The following is a 24,369-nucleotide window of genomic DNA, read 5'->3' as shown; positions in this document are numbered from 1 at the left end:
CGTTTTTCACTTATGGAATAAAATGTCCATTACAGAAACATCTTTATATTCTAAAATTTTATTTACAGATCATTTCTGTAATAGATGGAAGAAGCGCACCCCAATTCGAACTTAAAAATCAGTAAAAACATAACCGTATACTGAATTTGGTGTTACAGAAAATCCTATGCATTTCGCGAGAATTCCCCGTGAATCCTTCATCTTCAAGAAACAAAAGCGATTTCCAAACTATTTTCTTCAATAATAAAAACGTATGTATTATTACTTATCGAAAAGTGAATCCATTCTCTGATTATTTAAGACTATATTGAAAACTCCTTTACCTGGAAAGGGTAAGTTGTAATATTACGCAATGTTTTAATTCATGAATCATTGTTATTCTGCTCATTTTATGGAGTTTCGAGATATTTTCTTTCCAGAACTTTCTTCGGCATTGGAGTTTCATTTCAAGGAATCAAACTATGTTTTTATTAAAAATTGGTTTTAACATTAGTATTGTGTTTTAAACTTTACAAACAATTATACAATGGAATGAGATGTTATTAAAAGCCATTACAAAACTATTACTTGCCGAAGAGCAAGTCATACATCAAGTTTATTTTTGCATTGGAATATTTGGATTACAGCATAGCAAGACAAACTTGTAAAGCTTGATGAAAATTTATTCTGCATAATTATTTCACTGTATCAAAATTCCAGTCTGAAATTGCCCTGATGCGAATCAGTATTCTAAGTATAGTACTTCAATCAGATATCGTCTTCAGACTCGTGATTGTGTTGTAAAACTTTTTTTTGTACCAAATAATTTCACAACAAATTATCAAAGCAGAGAATAAAATAATTTGTCTTACATTGTATCTAGAGCAGCATCAGCGTTGTCATAGCTAATTAGCACGATAATCCAAAAAGAGGTTGTAGACTGAAATTGGAAGATCACAAACACATTTTATTAATACATGATAATAGATTAACATTCATTAGCTTCGTAATACATATCAATGGAGAAGTTACGTAAAATAGTGTCATATCACTGTCCTTTCCTGGTTTGGCTTGGTTTGGTTTATTTAATTACGACAAAGCACACTAGAGCTATCTGCCTAAGGATAGGGATGCCTTCGTGGAGGACTTTCTAAGGGAAACTGGCTCGTATACACCTTACACATGGGGACCACGAAAACGCCCATGCAGCCAGCCCGTTCTCGGGGTTCGAACCTCGGACCGAGCTACCAGTGTTCAGCGACTTTACAGCTCGGGATTTTTCATACCCAGTTTTCCTGATATATTAATCAAGACAGTATCATAAAGCTTCAAAGTCACAGCAAATGCTGTATTTTATTGGTTATTGGTGTTTTCTTTCCAAAGCCCTGTGCTATGAAGTACAATTATTGTTGAACGAGATCTGCGAAACTGTTCAGGGCCGTTCAGACTTGGGTTTATCTGAGCTAAAGGAGTCAGTTCCATGTGTCGACTATCTCTGCTGTACCTGCAGTTTAGATTTTTCCACACGCTGACCTATGGAAAAATACTGCATCTTTGGAGACAGGTCGACTATGTCAGATGTCTCTGCTAGCTCAGATAAACCCCCAGTCTGAAAGCCTTTCCTGCTAGGATAGGCTCAAGCAGAAGCAGCTGAAAAGGTGCCTCATATGCATTATAGTCTGCTAACATTTTTAATGCAGAAGTTAATTTAAATTTCGAAATGACCTTAGAAAAGGACGAATGATCATGAAATACAACATTTAGAGCATTTTTACACATTTTAAAAATGATTTCGAGGATATTTAGTTAACTTTAAAAACGTGTGAGAATATTTTTTAATGTTCGATTTGATAGCCTTTTCCTGCATCGTGCTTTCCATAGCAGAAAGGCTTTTTATAAATTCTGCAAGAGAAATGATTTCCATTCTTCTTCCACTACACTCCAGAGCCCATGAATCGTGATGGATTCAGACTTAAAAACAGTTCTGTTCATTTCGAGAGACTAAAGCCTCATTATTCCACAAGTGAAACGTCACGGGACTTCTCAAGAACACCTTGAAAAGAAGGTATATGCAATATATGCATCAGTCTTCATTTTTCCAAGGACTGCAGTGGTACTTTCCAGTGTGACTTGTTACTCTGCCTTCATGAAGTTCCACTCTTTTAAAGTCATTGAGATAATGAAATAGAATCTCTTTTGACGTAAACCTTTCGCTTAACACTACGTTGATTGATTTTAATATTTTTTTCAATATCCCACTGTAAGAGACTTCTGGGACAGTCATAAATCCCTTACTGAAACTTTCTTTGCATTGAAGGAACCAGGTTTGTAGGTGTTTTTCGCTTCGATGATAAATAAACCCTTTTTTTTTTTTTTTTTTTTTTTTTTTTTTGTTGCAGTCATTTAGGTAAATCCATGCTTCATCAAGTGCCATAATGTATTTCCATTTATCTCCTGCTAAATAGCTTTTATGCAGAGTTCTACAAATTGTTCTGCGTTGAGCCAAAAGCTGGTAAACATTATGCTTTTTAGCCTTTATAAGTTGTAAATCTTTGGTGTTATTTTTGTATTTTTTAAATTTTAAATCTTTGTTATTATTATTATTTTATTTATTTTTGCTGTATTTAAAGACTGCAACTGATTTCTGTGTCAGCGGATTTTCTCATGTTACCAACAGTTTAACTTCAGAAATATTAGACACAGTACGTACTTATTTCGGGTATTCGTTTGGAGTTTTCCTTTCGTATAGATGTGATGATTGACGGTTTTCCCTTTCCGATTAACAATGCTGCTTATTTTGCATCTAGAAATTTCATGCATTTAACGACGCTTTTGAGTTATACAAGACGGAAATTTCTTTTCGGACAGCACAAATACATATCTTTCAATCCACACATTTTCTACGTGCGGAGTTTTGAAAGAAGAATAAGCTTAAAAGTAGCAGACGATATTTCTCATTTCAAATAATAAGCTGTTGCCAGAAATTTTTATTCCAAAACATTTGCTTATTTTTTTAATTCTTTATAGAAATCGTTCTAAAAATGTGCAAATAGACTCTGTAATTAATTCCCATACATATAAGATCAGATGTAGCCATTGATGTACACTGCTCAAAAAAAAAAATGGGACAGTCCTATATCTCCCGATCAACTGGGCCGATTGACAAAATTCAAATTGCGTTCTTCATGTCTCGAAAGCGCGACTTAGGATATATATTAGATTTATATATAGCACTATTCTAACATAGGTATTTTGACACAAAATCGGACTTTTTCTGAAATAACATATCAAGTTTTTTACATATTTCGATTCTAAGACTCAAATTACGCCTAAATATGAAATTTTGTAAAATTTGGAGCGAAATTTACGGAGAAATTCACAAATTTATGTTGGCACTTTTTTGTCAGTTTGCGCCAAGAATACTTCACTTGGCGAACTTCTTAATATATGGCAATCTAGTTTCCTTAGGAAAAAAAGTCACCATCGTTCCTTTTTTCCAAATAATATTCTTTATATTATATTTTTAATTATAACTTTTTATTTTAAGTAATTTTTTCTTTTCGAATTTCATTTTAATTGTTTAAATTGCACGGTTTTTTTTTTTTTTTTTTTTTTTTTCGAATAACTGTTTTAAAAATTTCTATTTACCTATTCGAACTGCGTAAATAAAGGTGCAGCGTTTATTTTTTTTTTTTTTTTTCAAATAGTTTTCTTTATATATACTTTTCGTCATAGCTATTATTTTAGGTCATTTTTAAATTTTTATACTTTTATTTTAATTGTTTGTGTTGCATTGTCTCTTCAGATAATTGTTTTAAAATTTTCTATTTATTCCTTCGAACTGAGCATTTTAAATATATTTATTAATATCAATTTTCCAGAATTTGATTTTATTTATTTGAACTGCGTTTTTTTCGGAAGAATACTTTGTAACCCAGACTACGATGCGTTTGAAAACTGCATACTATATTAAAAGAGAAAATGCAGTAAAGCACAGTTTTACACGCCTTTCAATGTTCCGTTCAGAAAAAATATATATAAATAAGAGAGATGTATAACCGATATTTTAACTTAGGATGACTTGCATACACTGCTTTAAACAGTTTTATCATTGTGCCCATTGCTTTACACAATTTTATCCTACATTTGGTTTCTTAAAATGTTATTCATATTTTAGTCAAATATTTTATTTTTGAAATCGCAAGAATCAAATATCATAAGATTGAAAAGTTTTAAATTTAAAAAAATACGAATACTAAATTTTACGAAAAAATTTATTTTTCTTCTCTGGTTCTTTACGCATTCTGAAAGTATATTGAAAAGTATCCAACTTTTCGAAACATTTTGGTATTTCTGACAATCATTTTAAATAAAGTTATCGCCTTCCATTTCATAAAGGCCCACAAACGTTCGAGCGGTAAAGTTGCTGAACACTGGTAGTTCACTCCGGAGTTCGAACCCCGGTAAACGGGCTGGTTGCGTTTTCGTGGATTTTCTCATGTGTACCGCGTATGACAGCTGGTTTCCCTTAGAAGGTTCTTCACGAAGTATTTCGCCAGAGCCTTTATCAGTCTTTAGAGGCTAAACATTTTGAAGCTATGAGATGAAAGGAAAGACTGGTTTCATCAAAAGGTTTTGGTTTATTTTATTATGACAAAGCACACTACGGCTATCTGCCTAAGGAGAGGGATGCCTTCCTGGAGGACTTTCTAAGGGAAACTGGCTCGCATACACGTTACACATGGGGAAAACCACGAAAACGCCCATGCAGCCAGCCCGTTCGCGGGATTCAAACCTCGGACCGAACTACCAGTGTTCAGCGACTTTACCGCTCGGCCGCTATTTCATCAGGAAGGGAAAAAAACATCTTTAAGTGACATCCACATACATCACTGGATAAACTCCTGAATCTTCAAATAATTCGACTGAGGAAATCATGGGATTCACCATTTATGATACGATATGATGTTCTATAACGTAATTTACACAACCATATAGTTTAAAACCAGTCGCTCTTCACTTTAATCTGCAATGATATCGTTTTGTCTTTTCTGTTAACACAAGCTCAATTGATGGTATTTGCTGGTGTACTCGTCCAAGTGTTTTCTCTTTGAACACCTAAATTCTTTGAAGTATCCTGAAAGTATATTCGAAAGCGTCCAACTTTTTGAACATCTTGGTATGTCTGACAGCCAAATTTCCCTGAAAATTTTGCTTACTTTTCCCCCTAATTTTCTTCTTTCCTTCTACAGTTATTTTCAGTGCTCACACAAGAAAATTAAGATTTTTCAACTGCTAGACTTCCATACATTTTGCATTCTTGTCAATTTTTTAAAATATCAATTATATGAATAGCGTTTCAGCTAAAGACAGCTTTTCATTTTCTAGTCATTTCTTTTCATTTAGCTATAAATAAAGTTTAAAGCGAAGTCCAAAGGATAAATATTTTAATTAAAAGATTTTTGCTAAATGACAAAGAAATAAAACAGTCCAGCAGGGTTTATTCTGTACCACAGAGTAACCCGATTCTTATATCGGCTGAAACAATCTAAATCATATTAAAGATTTTTGCTAAATGACAAAGAAATAAAACAGTCCAGCAGGGTTTATTCTGTACCACAGAGTAACCCGATTCTTATATCGGCTGAAACAATCTAAATCATATTAAAGATCATGTTTTTTATACAATCTATAACGCGAGAGAAAAATTAGCTTCTTAAAACATGCTTTCTAAGAGAATTAATATAAAAATTTATATTTATATATATATTTTTTAAAGTTGGGACTTGAACCAAACTGTCAGACTTTTAAAGCTTATTTTACATGGTGGTTATTATTAAAGTTCCACTTTGAAATGGTCATAAAAGGAAAACTACCGGACCAAATGTTATCAAACTTGGGAATCGTGTAAAGGAGGTTATGAGAATTTATTTTCGGCGGAAAAAAAAAGAGTTCAAAAACTCATCATCAGGGGAAAAATGGCGCTGTATACAATATTGTTAAATGAAATAAGGCACGAAAACATCTGTTTAAAATGTGTTTAATATTTTCCGAAACGTGTTACAAAGCATGTTCAATGTAGCGTCCAGCATTTTCCGAAAGCAAGTTAAATCATGTTACTGCATTCTCAACAGCAGCTCTTAGCATATCAGGTTTGGTTTTGGTTTGGTTTATTAGATTACGGCAAAGCACTCGAGGGCTGTCTGCCTTAAGGGAGGGATGACTTCGTGGAGAACGTTTTAAGGGAAACTGGCTCGTATACACGTTACACATAGCATATCAGGAGGAATGTTATCAGTGTATCACATTTTTCATTTCTGCCAAATTGTTTAGATTATCACCATAAACAGTGCTTTTGAGATAACCTCATAGACAAAAGTCACAGAGGTTGAGGTCTGGTGGGAAGAGGGGAAGTGTTGGCCTATAAGACGTTCATTCGTGAAATGTTGCCTAAGTAACTATGCGACACTCTTGAGGTGGTGCCCAGCCCTGCATAAAAATCGTAGCATCTAAAATGCCACGTTACTGCAGTTCATGTATCACGAAACATTTTAATATTGGCTCTAAGTGAGCTGCAATCGCAGTGGTCCAGCTGTCGACTGCTCTTTAGAAAAAAATGTTATAAAACTAGCTGTCATTCAAGTTATAAAACTAGCTGTCATTCAAGAGTAAACGGTGTGAAATGACTGTTATGCAATCGAATGCAGTAGGAGAATGCAATGGAACTAGATAGATAACATGAGAGATTTCTTTGGCCCAAATCGATTAAAAGCATTTTGAATCAGTATCTTCATGTTTTAGTGCCGAATTCAGGCTTAAAAAATTACAAATTAGCGATCTGTAAGAAAACGATTTCCAGATTGTACGCACTTGTGAGAGTGATTTGCGATCTTACATTTTCTAATCGCTAATTCGTGGTTTTCACGGACGAAATTCTCACTTACAGGGATGGCGCACTCGACATTTATCGAATTTAACGTCTTTAAATAATAATTTGCTTACTTCAAAGTTTCTTAAGGGTATACAACATATTAAAACCGTTTAACAAAAGGTTAAGTTAGATTCCGACCCATATTTCGTTTAACAATATTGCATACAGCGCCATTTCCCTCCCTGGTGGTGAGGTTTCGAACTTCCTTTTTTTTGCGGAAAATAAATTCCCATGACCTCCTTTACACGATTTCCAAGTTTGATAACATTTGATCCAGTAGTTTTATGACCGTTTCAATGTGGAACTTTAATTATAACCACTCTGTATATTATTAAATTTTAATTTGAAGCTATGCGTTATATGTATACCATGCGTAAAATTTTCGCTTTTATGGAAAAATAAAAAATCGGAGCAAATATACTTAGTATAATGGACCAAAACTGAAAACATTTCCCCTCCCTCCGAAAATAAAATATTGAAATTTCGAACTTGAATTTACTGGGTTATCGAAATATTTAATTTGACTTATCTTCTAAGTCCTAGTTCCGACAACAATTCCGTCAAAAATTCCGAATTACTTAAGCTAAAGTTAAAGATTTAGTATATATTCACTGTATGTTAATAAAGTAATCAGAGTGTAATAAAAATAGATTATAGAATTCACGCTGATGTAACTTTTTGTCTGACTGCACAACATGTAATGGAAGAGAAGGTTTGTAGAGATCTGTTTTTCACATGCCTCTAAAAGTAGATGTCATATTAATTTTGTCTCTTCAATGTCAAAAAACTTTCTTTTGAGAGGCAACTTTAGTTTTTGAGAAAGAAAAAAAAATCACAAGAAGACAAATTTGAAGAACATGCAGGACGATTGAATATACATACTTATTTTCCGAACACAAGCGGTTCTCCGACTGGTTATTGAATAATGAAAAGATGCATTGTCATGCAATACAAAACATTTGGAATACGTTTTCTGGCTGAATAATGTAAGATTAAAAGTCATCTGCTTAATTCACATCCATTTACAAGTCAACTACTCGGGCAATTGCAGAATCGTTTTGATCCTGAGCTTATAAGACAAACCTAATATCACTGGATTTAAACACTTCTTTAATCTTCCGAGAACGTTCCTTCTTTAGCTCATATTCCAAGAATATTAAGTGAATACAATTATTGCCAAAGAAATTGAATATTCATTTGCACTACGGCTTGGTAGTTTACTAACGAGTTAACAAAACTTAAATTCTGCTTTTTGTGTCAAAGAATACAACAATATTTTAAATATTTACAAATAAAATATTAAATTGGAGATTTAATTGGAGCCTCATCAGTTGCCTAGCATTTGAAAAAGAAAAGATTGTTAAATACTAATTGTTTGCTGCTCAGTCTAACCCAGGCTGCATGGTTGGTTTTCGTAGTTTTTTAGGTTCTGTTTACAAAGATTCTGTATGAAAGCATCTTAATCAAATAGCTTCCATGTTCTTTCTATGTTCAAATAACCAACTAACCTAGTTTAAGCGCGATTTCCAAGTGAAGTTACTAGTAAAATCCGAATACTCATTAAAAATCATGTAGCTAGCCAATCGGGAGTAACATGAAAGATACGGAACCAATAATTGAAATGTTGTTACGGTACGCTGTTTCTTAACTTAGATGGTCATTCCTTAATTAAATAGCCCACCAACAGCCGAGCGGTAAAGACACTGAACACTGGTAGTTCGGTTCGAGTTTCGAATCCCGCGAACGGGCTGGCCGCATGGGCGGTTTCGTGATTTTCCCCATGTGTATAACGTGTATACGAGCCAGTTTCCCTTAGAAAGTCCTCCACGAAGGCATCCCTCCCTTTAGGCAGATAGCCCTCGTGTGCTTTGCCATAATTAAATAATCCAATTCAATCCTTAATTAAATATAATTGATTTGTAAATTCTACTAGAACTGACGGTAAGAATTGAAGTGGAAATAAGTAATATGGTGTGCACTCTTGATTAATATAAAATTAAAAATATTTGCATAGAAAAATGTTTGCATTCAGACAGAAAGTTTTTTGAAATATTTGCAATTACATTATAAGAAGGATTTATTAATAACAGTAATAATTACTTATAATATTACTGATGATTAGGATTCAGTTCTTGACAATTACATTCTAAATTAGAATTTTAAGGATATAATGAAAATACGCTACGCACAAAAATACATTTTAGGAAAAAAATGAGTTGATTTTTTATGTTTTAAAACTTCTTAAATTCATGTAGTAAACATCGTATCCTCGTTGTTTATTTAATCCAGAATGTTGGTGTCGTTTATATAATTATTCTTACTTATCCACAGAATCTGCTGACTTATCCAGCCATTAAGTAGCTGCAGATCATTTCTACATAACCATTGAACTTCCATTAATTCAGTCTCTAGAGGGTTGTATGTTTATATCATAATTTGACTTTTATAAAAAATGATTATTCTAAATATTATGTTTCTATAAAAATATATTGTGCTTTAAAAATATGGATAATAGTATCAGCCGCCCTTTCAGCCACTTCAAAAGCAACAGTTTGTTTAGAAATAAATTATGCAGTTAATGTCATAAAATTCAAATAAATATCAAACGAAAATTCTCAGTTTTAGACAATTCGATTTAAACGAAGTAAAGTAGCAGACGATAAAACGCCGAAGGTAAAAATTTATTCTTACAAAAACTTACTCTTAATTTTTTTAAAAAAAGAAAAGATACGCGAGAAATTTAAAAAAAATAGTAAAAAATTTGAATAATATCATCTATAATTTAAAAAAATAGCCTTTCATATAGTATTAATAAATATTTATTACGCATCATTGAGGGAAAAAATGTCATATAATTAATTCTCCGTAAAATTTTACTTTAAGTTTAAGGTTAAAAATAGCTGTGGCAATTCAGTGTAACAAAAATCCATAGACCACATTTGGCGTTATTATCGCTCAAAAAAAAAGGTGCCAAATTTCAAAAAGCGAAATTATGTAAATTCGTGTATATCTTAGAAAATTTTGAGTAAAAAAGTCTAATTTTTTGCAGATATGCTTAAAAATACACCTACTTTAAGATGATGGTAAAAATTTTATAGGTTATAATTCAAAATTTTTTTCGAAAAATCTATAGAAATTATTTAAAAATAAAAATTTTAAAAACAAAACGCAAAAAATGGGTAAATTTTATTTGGAATGAACCAAAACTTCGAAATGTGAGAGAAAAAATCAAAAAAGTTTAATAAAAAAAGAGATATTAATAAATATTTGCCAAATTCAATTAACATTGAGGAGCTAAAATTTTGAGAGCTAATATTTTAAAAACTATTCGTACGATTTTTACAAAACTTGGTATTCTGGCATAATTTGAGTCGTAGAATCGAAATATGTAAAAAAATTGGTATGTTATTTCAGAAAAAGTCCGATTTTGTGTCAAAATACCTATGTTAGAATAGTACTATATATAAATCTAATATATATCTTAAGTCGCGCTTTCGAGACATGAAAAACGTAGTTTGAATTTTGTCAATCGCCCCAGTAGAACGGGAGATATAGCACTGTCCCATTTTTTTTTTTTAGCAGTGTACATAGATGTTGTTCCTATGAATAAATATAAATAAATAAATGAAAATGTTAGGTTCGTATGACAACTTTAGTTCTTTGAGTGGAATATTCAATGCACATTTACTTTTACCTCCCAGATGGTATAGTCGTTCGGAAAGCCTATTGCGACACCGAAGGATCCCGGAGAAAGCATAGCTGTTGTAAATGTATAGTGTCTGTGCAGCGTGGTGGCACTTTAAATATGCTTCGAGCCGAAAGTCCTCTCAAGATGTTGATGGTAGGGTAATACGGGTGATAGGCCCTCCTACCCGTCCTCCGCCGTGCTGTCTTTCAAATTTGGGGACGGAAATTAGCGAAGTCGTACTATCACCTACAGGGGTTGGACAAAAATATGGAAACACCTTTAAAAAAACATGTTTCTTTGCTTAATATGGTGTAGGAAACCCGTTGGCATCCAAAACAGCTTGCAGTCTTCTCGGAATGGATAAATACAGTTCCTGTATGTTTGCCAAGGGAATATTATACCATTCTTCCTGCAAAACGGTGGCAAGTTCAGATAACGATGTTGGCAGTGGATAACGAGAACGCACTTTCCGTTCCAATGTAGACCACAAAGGTTCGATAATATTCAGGTCTGGTGACTGTGGTGGCCAGGGGAGATGGGACAACTCATCCTCGTGCTCAGAAAACCAGTCCTGGACAATGTGAGCTGTGTGAACAGGGTCTGTGTCGTCTTGGAAGACACCATCACCATCGGGGAACAAAGTTTGTACCATGGGATGAACTTGATCGGCCAAAATGTTCACATAAGTCTTGGCAGTCATGTGCCCTGACACAGTTATGATGGGGCTAGCAGAGAACCACGATATGGCTGCCCAAACCATAACAGAACCCCCGCAATGTTTCACTGTTGGCAACAAGCAGTCTGTATTATAGGCTTGAGATGGCGTTCTCCAGACGTAAACTCAGCCAGAAGTGGAAACAATGTGAAAGAAGACTCGTCAGACCATATTACTCACTTCCACTGCACTATAGTCCAGGCCTTTATGACTTAAACACCACCTTTTCCTGTTACGGGCATTAGCATCACTGATGAGTGGCTTCTCAATTGCAGCACGGCCAACAATGCCCTGTTTATGAAGCTCCCTTCTAATTGTTTTGGTACTCACAGGGTTCGGTAACACAACATTCATTTCAGCAGTAACTTGTGCAGCTGTGGTCTTCTTATTTTTGTCACAATTGCTCTTAATGATCGTCTGTCACGATCACGCAGGACACACTTTCGTCCGCGCTGTGATTTAGCAGATGATGTTTTTCCGCTTTTCAAATATGCGGAATAAATCTTCGATACAGTACCTCTTGAAACACTAAACACCTCGGCTACCTTGCTTACGGAAGCACCTACCGTACGTGCTCCAACAATTTTCCCACGTTCGAAGTCTGTTAACTCTGACATAATGCAATGACAACCTCACATAACAGTACTCCGACAAACAACTGAACTGTTTAGCACATTTACGAAGTTGTATAGGTGGCGTCAGTAGTCAAAAACGCCAGCGCCACCTACATATTTCATTAAAATCAATCTTTCTTTTCAAACATGCATTTCACAAGGTGTTTCCATATTTTTGTCCATCCACTGTATATGGTGCTCAAGACATTGCCAACGACAGGCGCAATATTGCTCTCCTTGCCACGATGAATTCGTTTTGATGTTATTGTCAGGCAAATGAGATAAGTTACAACAACAACAACAACACAGCTACTCTTTAAAATGTGTACCAATCGAATTCACACCGTGATCAATGGATTTTAAACATTAGTTGTTTTCCTCTAGTATTGTTACAAAATGTACAGGCGTGGTAAGATGGCTTCCCCGCAAAGCAATTTTAGGGTTGCCATAAATGACGGGGGGTACATAAGGGTTGCCACATGTTGCGCGAAATCGAACGTTTGGCGACATTTGGCGACAAAATTGGCGATATACCATGAACGAAAGGAGAATCTTCTGGAACGAATTCTTACCAGTTTAGCCCAGAATGTTCTCGAACACAAGCCGAAAGCTATATAAACCCTGCTGGTCCACAGTTAGTTAGTGTGTGTGCCTCGTCTAGCGAGCTGATAGTCAGTCATTGAGCGAGTGTCTCGAAGTCTAATAGCTCGAAGCCGAATTGGTCATCGAGTGTATCGAGAGAGTCTTTTAGTGCATCGCAATTAGTGCATCGTCGAGTTTTGTCTTAGACTGTGCTGAGTCGAGAGCTATACTCTTGTGTATCGTTGAGTGCATCGCATGGAGAGTCTCGAGAGTACGTGGAGTTCCGGGAACGACCAAACAGAGTCGGAAGCTGTACTCTGGTGCTTTGCAGTGAAGCTGTCTCCACCGTTATGTCCTGACAGTGTGAAGGCTGTGTGACAGTGTGAAGCCTGACAGTGTGAAGGCTGAACGTGTCGGCGTGTTTATAACAATTCGACGACTGTAAAAGTGATTTTGGAGCTGTCTTGAGAATATTGGTAAATAAAGTGTGTTTCGATACTTTATCAAGTGTCGTCGTTATTCACTCCAAATCTACGAACCCCGTACGAACGTGAAGGAAGAAAATAACGTAACAGTATTATTTCAAGCAAATGAACGTGTCAAAACATTGATAAGACATATACCAAAGGCAGACAAGCCAGTAATATTAAGAAAATATCCTCCAGAATGTTTTACAGCCATTAATTTCTTCATAAAATAACATAAAAACTTTATCATGAAGCTCTGGTTGCAAAAATGGAAACGTCACATCTAAGAAAGAGTCTAAAGTTTTTAAATTCCTTATCGACTTTTGTCCCACCTCATGTTTTCTAAGTCTATAATTTGGCTCTTGCTGCTGTTCTGTATTTCGAAGTTTTATTGTAAAAATATTATCTCGTTCTCTATCAAATACAAAAATCTTATTACATTGGTCTAGCTTATATTAAGTTAAGGAATTCTCCTGTTCAACTTTCGACCTTTTACACTTGGGAATTTTTCAACAATTCCACATTCTGTAGTGAAGTCTAATCTTTCAGAATTTCCCAGAAATGCGCAAAACAATTTTATTCTTCAGTTTTTGTTATATTTATTCATTCCTTTTCTAGTGAGAAAACTCCTCATAGCACAATATATAACTTCTAAGAATTATTTACTAGATGACGGAAATGAAATGCAATACAGTTCATTTGAATAAATAGATTATGATTAAAAGAATGTCTAGTTACTTTTTTTGTATAATATGTAATGCACTATACTTTTATCCATTTCCGTTTATAGTTCTAAAAATATTTTAATGTTGCCTTTTAAGCATGCATCTCCAAATTTTACTGAGACTGGTTTTTAAATTTTACTAAAACTGCTTTAAAATACTAAGAATGATTTTTACTTCCTGGTAAAGGAAGTATTGTAATCGCGAAAAATTTTGGGTATCATATTTCAACAGAAATAGCCATTTTGATTGATCCCGAATTCATCTGGACTATTTTTTTGCAGTACGTCTGTACGTACAGGACTCTTTTTTTTTTTTTTTTCTTTTCAAAATTGATTCTAAAGTGGAATTAAAATAAATTCAGAAGGTATTTTTCGTGATGACTGTACACACACACGAACGTATTATTCCGTTTTACGGGTTCGTGAATTTGGAATAATTGATGATAATTTTTGATGAAGAATCAAAACACAATTAATTCTCCAATAAGCTATGTTACACAGGACAGGTCGAAAGACACGTTTACACTCGTCGAAAAACTACGACACACACCTTGAAACAATTACCAACACAGCCTCCAGGCTATAACGGTTAAGACAGCTCCACGGCAAAGCACTAAAGTACAACTCCCGACACGGTCGATAGCTCTCAAGCTAATCTCTGAACTCAAAACACTAGTCTATCCACAAACAGGCAAGTTATATGTATAGCTTTAAACTACCTTCGAGAACATTCCCGAGAAGACTGCTAAGAATGCGTTCTAGAATGTTCTCACTCCGTCGAAGGCAAATTCCCAATTTTGCAGCAAAATATCGCCAAATGGGCGATTTCGCGCCGCATCTGGCAACCCTGCCTTTCCATGTCGCTTTTTGGCATATCTAACCTCGTTTGCGGGGAAGCTATCTCATCGCAGCTGGGGATTTCGTATTAATGTATAATGTTCGGCCCGAAGGGTTAGGATTAGGATTAGGATTATTCAGTTATGGCAAGGCACACGAGGGCTATCTGCCTAAAGAGATGGATGCCTTCGTGGAAGACTTTCTAAAGGAAACTGTATATATATGATACACACACACACACACATACATATATATATATATATATATGTATGTATGTATGTATGTATTAGGGCGAAGATAATTTTAATTGCACTAATTTCAGGGAATGAACGTATATGTTATATAAATATATATAACTCTCCCACCTTCCTAACTTGCCTTCATGGTGTAGTGGTTCTTCACGCTGGGCTGGTATTTGCGTGATTCGATTCCCGGCGAAGGCGGTAGTAAGACACATTCTGCTGAGAACTTCTCAGCAGAACGTGTCTTACTACGTTCGGTTAGTACGTGTCTTACTTACGTGCCTGTTAGTATTCGTATTCGCCGCTAGTTAACATTGAGGTAAATGGCTATATCCATTTTATGCAGCTATTTCTTTTTATTACATTTAAATTATTTCTTGATTTTATTACATTTAAGTTATTTCTTGACTTTATTACATTTAAGTTATTTCTTGAATTTATTACATTTAAACTATTTCTTGATTTTATTACATTTAAGCTATTTCTTGATTTTATTGCATTTGAGCTATTTCTTGATTTTATTACATTTAAGCTATTTCTTGATTTTGTTACATTTAAGCTATTTCTTGATTTTATTACGCTTAAGCCTCAAGAACAATGATGTTTCTATAAATTCACAAAATTTTCAAATAATAAGGTCTTAAGCAAAGATTTAAGATTTCTTAAAGGAGGACATGCTAAAATTTCATTGTTTATAGAATATTTTGAACCAAGTGCTGTATCTGTTATCGTAATGATTAATAATATTGCATTTCATACGTAGTTTGAATTTCTGAAATATACTTTCGTTTTAGCAAAAGTTAAAGTTAGTGAGTGTTTGAGCGTGAGAATGAAATCATAGAAAGAAATAAATATTCATCCCTATTTAAAAATTAAATATTAGAAAGGAATCAGAATATTGAATATTTAGAAAAACAACAAAATCAAAACTTTGTAGCAACTCAATCCTTTACTTGTGGACATTCCTTTATCAAGTGGCAATTTTTAATCTAAACAAATTTTTGTAATCTGCAGGTTGACCCAAAAGTCCGTTAGCATTTGAAAATTCAATAACTGAAGGGATAATATAGGTAGAAGGGTAAAAATTGACACACACGTTTGAAATGACACAAGGTTTTATTGAAATCAAAAAATAAATAAATTTTAAAAAATGCAAAAAATTGCATAAATAGGCCATCATATTGCGCTGAGCAGAAAAATGCCAGTGAGAATATATATGAGAATGGTCTATGAAATGAACTGTAGCGAGAGAGGGAATCAGTCCTTTCTTGACTTTGTCACTTTTCTATCCTCGCCTCCGGGTGTTGGTCACGGTGTAATGTGAATATATCACATCAGTCGTTATCGGAACCTTTTTCTTCCAAGAAATGCGTGTTTCTGCTATTTAAACTCTCAGAGTGGCATTTTTTTTTTCAAGAAAACCCCATGACATTTCAAACATGTGTGTCAGATTTTACCTCTATTCCTATATTATTCAGTGAATTACGGAATTTTCAAATGTTAAGGGACTTTTGGGTCATCCTGTTTTCTGACTTTCTTAGCGACTTTCTCTTTTTTTTTTTTTTTTTGGAGACATTACTTCAGTTGAAACCAAATTTATTCTGTACATCGCCATTCGCTATCCTGTCGTCTGGAGTCACTCAGACATTTCTACACTATCGCTCCTAATAGCAGTCATTTGGTGACAGCCGGTAGCTTTTGGTCAGCATCTTTCGCAAGTTAAGCCCGGCAGGAAGTTGAACCTGAACTTTAAGCATATGAACCGGATTGCAGCAGATCAAATCAAGTAATCCATGTTTTCGTATACAAAGGGGCGGGACTTCGGCAATTTGATAACAATATCTAAATGGCAACATTAATCGCGATCACACCTAGCGGCGTCTATTGGATATAGAAAGATGGCAAGTATAAGAGAAGACTGTCAAAGCTCGGAAACAGTTCAGTAACACAGACATTATTATTCTAGAGATTCTATTATTCAAGAGGTATATATAAGAATAGAGTTTTCTTTAACTTCCGGGATGTTCTCTCTCGGAATTCCAAATTGAAGGCTGAAGCTTAATAGTTAACTAGATACCTTGTAATTATTATTTTAATTTTCTAATATTTATTTTTTAATTTGGAAACCCTTTCCTTTCAAGTCTTGTTTCCCACCTACAACTCTCTGCCAGCATGAGTTTTCAGTATTGCTTTTTATGTAAATGAGGTAGAACCAGTATTTAATTTCAAGTTCAATTACTTCCGTAGAAGAGCTCAGAAGTTCTCAGTAGAACGTGCTTGCTACGTTCGGTTAGTACGTGTCTTATTTACGTGCCTGTAAGTATTCGCCGCTAGTTAACATTGAGGTAAATGGTTATATCCATTTTATGCAGCTATTTCTTGATTTTATTACATTTAAGTTATTTCTTGATTTTATTACATTTAAGTTATTTCTTGAATTTATCACATTTAAGTTATTTCTTGAATTTATTACATTTCAGTTATTTCTTGATTTTATTACATTTACGTTATTTCTTGATTTCATTACATTTGAGCTATTTCTTGATTTTATTACATTTAAGCTATTTCTTGATTTTATTAGCTATTTTGTTTTAATATATTTCCATAATCTGGTACACGCACAAATGATCGTTACAAATATGTATGTACGACAAGACAACACCGGGGGTGGTGTATACAGTAAATATTTGTCCCAATGTACTCTTGTGGGACATTTCATGTTAAATTTTGATTCAGAGATTCTTGCAATACCGTTGGCTCTGGAAAACCTCAAGATAAAGATCGATTGTTTCTCTAAAGCAGTTATTCTAGTCGATTCCAAAGCAGACATCCAGGCTTTAGTTATAAATTATGGCACAGATACCCAGATTACCCCAGAAATAAGACAAACCTTAAACTTTCTTTATAAACACAACAAACCAATCGTTTTTCAATGGATCTCTTCATATAAAGGTATCGGAGGTAACGAAAAGGCAGACTCACTAGCCAAGAGAGGAACACTTGCGCCGCAACACAGCAAACCACGTCATCCAGAGTCACTTAAAAAGCATATTTCTGAGAAATTAATGGATAAATCTGACCAGGCGGGAAAAGCAATAAGCAAATCCTGGGCTAACATTCAAGAGACATGGAAAACGTTTCGTCAAAAACCCCGTAAAGAGGTTGTGGCAAACTTTCGACTGCAAACAGGTCACGATTGCATGGCACATCATCTTCATAAAATTGGCATACTTCCATCTAGTATATGGCAGATTCGGGCATAATGAATGCAGAGCTTCTTAAATACCCAGAACTAGCTTAAGAGTCTCAGAAACGTGGGGAGTAAACTATAATTAGATACCAGAGCTTTCATGAACTCCTTGTAAAGACTAGATCTCTTAGGTTCCTTTCCTTGCTGTTTAAATTTTTAACTTTTTACTTGTGTTCCCATGTTCATTTCATCTGTTTCTTACTTTATAAATGTTTGTTCCTTTTAATCTAAACAGATTTGAAACCCGAAAGACTATTACTTTCGTTTTGGCATTTTGCATCGGACTCCTATAAATGCCGGTTCGCTTTTCAAACTGTTGCCACAAAATGTTAGAATCCTGCATTATATTTGAAGAAATTAAATAATGAAAACTCTGCATAAATGTATGTATATTTCTCGCATTGTGATAAAACAACGGTATCTAGAGCCATCCAATTTTGAATGACGTAATCCTACTGCGAATATGGGCATCTGAAATCCCAAATTTGAAATTTGGAATTTGTTTTATTATTAATTTCACATTTTGTAACAATTTAACGTTTTTTTGAGTAACAAACTCAAAGATTTAAAAGCGAACAATGGCAACACTCTACAAAGAAAAAAAGTTTTATCTCCAACGCGTCGAACTGCAAATCGGAAATTCCAAAGATATGCTCATTTTAAAATGATTTTGCGACATTGCTGTTGAAATAAAGTGCAAAGAACATGATATTTAATAAATAAAGGTACTACACTAAGCATTAAAAACGCCCTTGGATGTAATTTAAAATCTGAAGCATTTATGTTTTTTTACTTCCTTGTACGAAGTAAAAAAGAAGTATTGTAATCGCGAAAAGTTTCAGGCAGCATATTTCAACGAAAATATCCATTTTGACCGCTATAGAATGCAATTTAACGATGTTTTTGCGTGATATCTGTACGTAAGGACAGAATAAAATACTCTTTTCCTTCAAAAAATTATAAAACTGCTTTAAAATGAATTCTGAAGAGAATTTTTCGTGGCATCTGTACGAACGTATGTACGTACGTACGTATCTCGCATAACTCAAAAACGAGTAGCCTCAGAACGTTGAAATTTTGTATATAGGACTGCTATAACATGCAGATGTGCACCTCGTATTTTGGTTGCAATCGGCCTCACCAAACGTATATAAATATATTTATATATATCTCCACTCTGTTACCCGGCTCAGTGATCTCAGTTTCTTTACTCTTATATGTCTGTAAATTGTACATTTTTTGCTTTAAAAATGATTAACTTATGTTGTTCTTATCTTCCGGTTATGTTTTTATGCCTTTAGCAAATCTCTATGCAATATTTTTAGAATTATCAACAATTTTAAAGTTGTTTAAGTGCCACGCTAAGCCTAATAATTTTCTTGATGGCGGTCATTGCTTGTTTACATTTGAAACAGCAGGATAGGGGATTTTTTGCCAATCTAGGGAAACTTAGCTTAGCAACAACAAAGATGACGTTTTCATTTATTATTGCAAATTAAATCATGCTTAATCCTTTCTGGAATTTTTTCAAGGAAATAAGTGTTTAAGATTTACTTCGTAATTTTTAATACAGATATTTTGAGTTTTTAGGTATTTTTGCCTTGTCGCGAAGTGAGAACTGAATTAATCGAATGAGAAATACTCAATCGTCTGTGAAAAACTGTTTCTTTTTTTTTTTTCTTAATTTCTTTTATACATCGTTATCGCTTTATTATAGTATTTGAATAGAACATGTGGCTACGATTGGATAATTCTTTAAATGATGTAAATTTTGTGCATTCTGAGTTATAATATGAAAGAAATATAATATTGTTAAGTGAACCTAGCGCCAGAATGTCGCTATGGTAAACAAGTAGAGTGAATTTTAAAGAATACATTTATTCTATTGTGGTTTATGCGTTGTCGGCGAAGTAGATTTAATTCAATCCAATACGTTTAAATGAAATGCAAGAAATAATGCGTATAATTTAAAATTCCGTACAAGGAAGTCATGTGGTGTACACATCAGATTTTTTTTATTTATTATTATTTATCATTGTTCATGTGTGATAATTGAGCTGTTTTATATGTTTGAACTGATATTTCCAATAAAGTCATATGTAATAACAACATCTATGTACGTTACGTACATTCCAAATATGCTACGAATATGTTATGTACGTTACAAATATAGTATGCTACATGATTATATAATTAAATTTTAATGTTTTCTCTTGTGTAGAAATAATGGCCCAAGTACTATTTTTAAAAATCCTGTTCTTTTTTTAATTTTTACTTTTGTTATCTTTGTCTGTTTTTCATTCGTCAAATTTCTTTGTATACAATAGTTTAAAGTAATTATATTTAAAAATATCGCTGGTTTCCCTTATCTGTATAAAATCATCAATCAAATACCTTTTAAAACTCATCCTCTATTAAATTCAGGAAAGAAAGATTATGTTGCTGAAAAGATAACCTAAAAGGGAAACAGGAAAAATAGCAACACTTTACTTAAACTGGTTGCGGCGGCTTCCTCTCTAATTTTCTTCAGCGTTTTCTTCTGCGTTCAATTATTCGGTACTTTAAATTGGAAATTCCTATCATTGCTTGTGACATCTTGGACTCAGGAGAAAATTTTAATGTGTTATTTATCGCTTTTTCGCAATACCGCACGTCATTTTCAAAGAAAAATTTTTGAAAGCTTCATGTCTCTAATAAAAGTACGAGACAGGTTTCTTTAAAATGCTTAACCCATATTTTCTCATTCCGCGTCGTAATGCTCCTAAATTTAACTACGTTTCTGAAGCATTTTTACGTTCTTATCAAATTCTTTGGTGTATTTACATTCCTTAATTTGTACTGATTCACATTTTGCAGTAATGTTTAACATAGAATTGCACAGAAGAAGGAATTCTCTTGATATTTCATTTTCTCTGAGTAATTTAATTTTAAGTAAAATTTGAATCCAGAACGACGTTTCAGGGTGTGATTAAATTCAACACGATTTGATTATCTTTTTCATGCGTTTTCATTAGTACTAGTTTGCGTTCTGTTTATAAAGCACGATAGTAAAGAATTAGTCTTTTAAATTTAAGTAACTCTAATTTAACATTTGGTGATTTCTAAAACTCATTAATTTGAAAATCTAGTAAACATTTTTCATTTAAATCATTAGAAGTTTATATAATTTGACTAATAGAAATTCATTACAAAGCCGCAAAGGAATTCCTATAAATTTACGAGCAGTAGGTTTTTTGTTTTTAATCTTTATCATTTAAGATTTTAAACACGAGGGAATATAATTCATTTAAATTTAAGTTTAAATTGAACTGAATCTGCTCTAATATTTCTAGTAATAGAAATTATATTGATGCTAATGTTATGACCACGGTTACAGTAAAAATACACCTTAACCGAATTTCTTTTAGCATGATTAGTCTTAATGGAAATGTGAAAATAAAATATTAAATCAATAAAATTTTGTGAAAATACTAAATCAATAAGTCCAAAAACATTCCTATGTATATTTTAGTAAAACTTTTTCATTGTTATATTCTTTTGAAATAAAAACATAAAAACATATTTGAAAGTAAATGTCTTAAGATACTGCGAGCAAAATGATTGATCATCGAATTTTTTTCAAGTTTCAAATATTCGCATTCAGTGTTAAATTAAGCCAATTAAATTCGTTTTACATAAAAGGAGTTGCAATGTAGTCTCCCTAAACAGAATCATTTAAGATTGTAAGGATCTTAAGTTTTACTAACGTTTATTTTATTTTAAATCTTTACTATCACTTCTTATTTTCTACTTCCGGCCAGAATTAAAAGCGTTAACTTATTTATGCAAAATTTGTCTGGCGAACGCCAAGTACTTAAGCTGTGGCTTTTTGCCAAGCGAGAGAGTGGAAGGAGTTAGTCGAAGCAGGCCGCTTACCTTAGAAGTTTTACTCAGTTGCTGGTTGCCTTCCAGGCCAGAAGTTTAACCCTCTTGATAATTTTAAACGTATTGTAGTGTTAACAGTTCTCTGTACTACATACGGCTTCCTGTTAATATAAGGCCAATCTTCCACGTTTATTATTCCAAATTTAAGTAGAGTTTAGTTATATTTTTATATTCTTACGTTCAGACCACAAGTAGTTGGTCTCTGTATTCCGAAGTACGGAAATTATTGTAAAGAGTGAAAAATAAAGGGATTTGTATACCCTTATTGTGTATCTTCTCTACTTCCCACAGTTATTGAACATAGCTTTAGTAAGCTCCCTGTTCCGAGTCAGGTCCCTGCATGTTCCCAAAGAAAGTAAGACGGAACATTGAACCTGATAGTGGCGCCCAACGAAGAAGAATAACCATGGCCGAGTTTCAAGAAGAACCTGTGCTGCCTTCAGAAGCGGCTCAGAATCCAGAAATGACAGCTGCCGCCCTGGAAGGATTTGGTTACATCGTCCAGACCATGCGCGCTTCGATAAAACCAGAAGCAGCATTTAATGGAAACTCACCGGTAACCAGTTTTTTGGAAAAATTGGATGACCACTTCATGCTCTACCCCGTGCACGAGTTTCAAAAAGTTACCTTACCTACCAGCGCTTTGAGGGGCCAAGCGCTTAACTGGTTCAAATGTATAGGCAGAAATCTCTTGGGTCAAGCAGGAAGTCCCACCTATACTTACGAGAATTTCAAGACTGCCCTAGTAAAAGCCTTCCCTGTCGTAAGGGATCGTGCGAAATTAGAAACGGAACTTTTCAGCATATATCAGCAAAGAATCGAAAATCTCTCAAGCTTTATTTTAAGAAAAATTCACGTCTTCAAACTCTTGTATGGAAACCGTACGGATCCTGAGATAATTCAAGTGATTTTGCCGAGGTTACTTCCCCAAGTGCAAGACTTTATTGAATTAAGGAATCCGACTACACTGGAAAAATTATTTGAGCAGCAATCCAGTTTGAAAGTAGAAGAACGGCGGACATTGAAAGAAGACGCCAATATCAACAACGAAACCAATTTGGTGCGCCAAGACCACAGCAAAGTCAAGCACACGGCTACGGAAGCAAAGCGAATCAGTGGGCAAGGAAACCCGAGCATTCAAAAACAGCCGGCGAACGTCGACAGTTCAATAGCAATCCAGGAAAAAAGTCTCAAGGCCAGCGGAAAAAGAAGGAAAGCATGGAAATGAAAAATGATTTAAACTAAAACGGATTTCTGCTGACGGGAGGGTGCGGAAATCCGAAGGCCAAGAAAACCCCTCTTCCTTCAAGTTAAATACAGTAATGGTGAAAAATTTGACTCTTCCGAAGATTGAAGTGTTGGTGAATAATATCTCAGCCACCGCACTCCTGGATACAGGCGCGCAGTGTTCCTGTGTGGCAGAAGATTTTTTTAGGAAGTATTTTTGGAAATACCGCATATATAATTCGGATAATACGACAGTGTTAGCTGCGCAAGAAGAAAGATGTAAGTGCATAGGTAAATTACCACTATACATCCGTATCAAGGACGAACAAGTAAAGGTTATGTTTTTCATAGTAAAGAATCTGCAAGCACATATTTTCTTAGGAATAGATTTTCTTTCAGAGGCACAAGCAACGCTGGATTTTAATGAAGCGTCCCTTAAGCTGACGATGAAACCAGTTCGAGAAGAAAAGGCTGAACCGCCGATGTTAAACCTTGACCACCTGCCTAATGAAGAGCGACGAAGAATCCGACAAGTGGTAAGTGAATTTGCTTCGTTGTTTAGTGATATTCCAGGATTTACTCAGGTTACTAACCATAGTATTGACACCGGAGATTCAATGCCAGTTCGCCACAAAGCATACCGGTATGATAAGTATAAGGAAAAAATTATAGAATGGCATATCACCGATATGCTACGTAAAAAGATCATAACGCCCATCTTAAGTAGTTATGCTAGCCCGGTGGTTTTATGTAAGAAAAATATTGACTATCCATTGACACATCCAAAAAGGTGGAGATTCGCGATTGACTACCGTAAATTAAACTCCATAACTAAATATCCGGTATATCCGTTACCTATTATTGAAGAAAATCTAAGGAACATAACATCGACCAAATATATGACGATTGTAGACTTAACGACTGGTTATTTTCAAATAGGGGTTAGGCTTGAGGACGTGCCTAAGACTGCTTTTATAACCAAGTCTGGCACTTATGCATTTCTGCGTATGCCGTTTGGCCTCTCAGGGGCACCGGCAACATTTCAGCGATGTATGGACATTGTTTTAAGGCCTGTTCTTGGAAAGTCCACATTTATCTATTTAGACGATATCATTATTACTAGTGATAATCTCGACCAACATGTACAGGATTTAAGACAGGTGTTTTCTTTATTAAATGAGGCCGGTCT

This window comes from Stegodyphus dumicola, chromosome 3, assembly GCF_044657685.1.
Source record: "Stegodyphus dumicola isolate Sdum_Otavi_A_Nest chromosome 3, ASM4465768v1".
NCBI classification, from domain to species: Eukaryota; Metazoa; Arthropoda; class Arachnida; order Araneae; family Eresidae; genus Stegodyphus; species Stegodyphus dumicola.
This window is presented reverse-complemented; position numbering follows the sequence as displayed.